This window comes from Oryzias melastigma, linkage group LG18 (assembly GCF_002922805.2).
Source record: "Oryzias melastigma strain HK-1 linkage group LG18, ASM292280v2, whole genome shotgun sequence".
In the NCBI taxonomy this organism is placed as follows: Eukaryota; Metazoa; Chordata; class Actinopteri; order Beloniformes; family Adrianichthyidae; genus Oryzias; species Oryzias melastigma.
This window is the reverse complement of record NC_050529.1, coordinates 245818-246435: the sequence shown is the minus strand read 5'-3', so window position 1 is coordinate 246435 and position 618 is coordinate 245818. Positions and strand designations below refer to the sequence as shown.

The window sequence follows — 618 nt, the reverse complement described above, 5'->3', positions numbered from 1 at the left end:
ACGACTAATCGATTATTAAATTAGTCGTCGACTAATTTAATAGTCGATTAGTCGTCGATTAGTCGACTAATCGTGGCAGCCCTACACACGATGCAGGCGCTATTCTCTGCAGACACACACGATGCAGATGCTATTCTCTGCAGACACACACGACGCAGACGCCACTCTCTGCAGACACACACGACGTAGACGCTATTCTCTGCAGACACACACGACGCAGACGCTATTCTCTGCAGACACAAACGACGCAGACGCCACTCTCTGCAGACACACACGACCCAGACGCCACTCTCTGCAGACACACAGGACGCAGACGCTATTCTCTGCAGACACACACGACCCAGACGCTATTCTCTGCAGACACACACGACGCAGACGCCTCTCTCTGCAGACACACACGACCCAGACGCTATTCTCTGCAGACACACACGACGCAGACGCCACTCTCTGCAGACACACACGACGCAGACGCTATTCTCTGCAGACACACATGACGCAGACGCTATTCTCTGCAGACACACACACCCACACAGGTGTCTTCCCAGTGGCTGCACAGCTCCAGAGGAAACACAGTGAGGCACGGAGGTGGACTAATCATGATGTGGTTGTGTTCTTAAC

General features: G+C 53.1%; 1 protein-coding gene across 1 annotated transcript in view; it reads right to left on the bottom strand.

The window, feature by feature from the left end:
- Positions 1 to 618, bottom strand: part of zgc:85858 (uncharacterized protein LOC405879 homolog) — a 2836-nt gene that overhangs the window by 1171 nt on the left and 1047 nt on the right. The window lies entirely within an intron of this gene.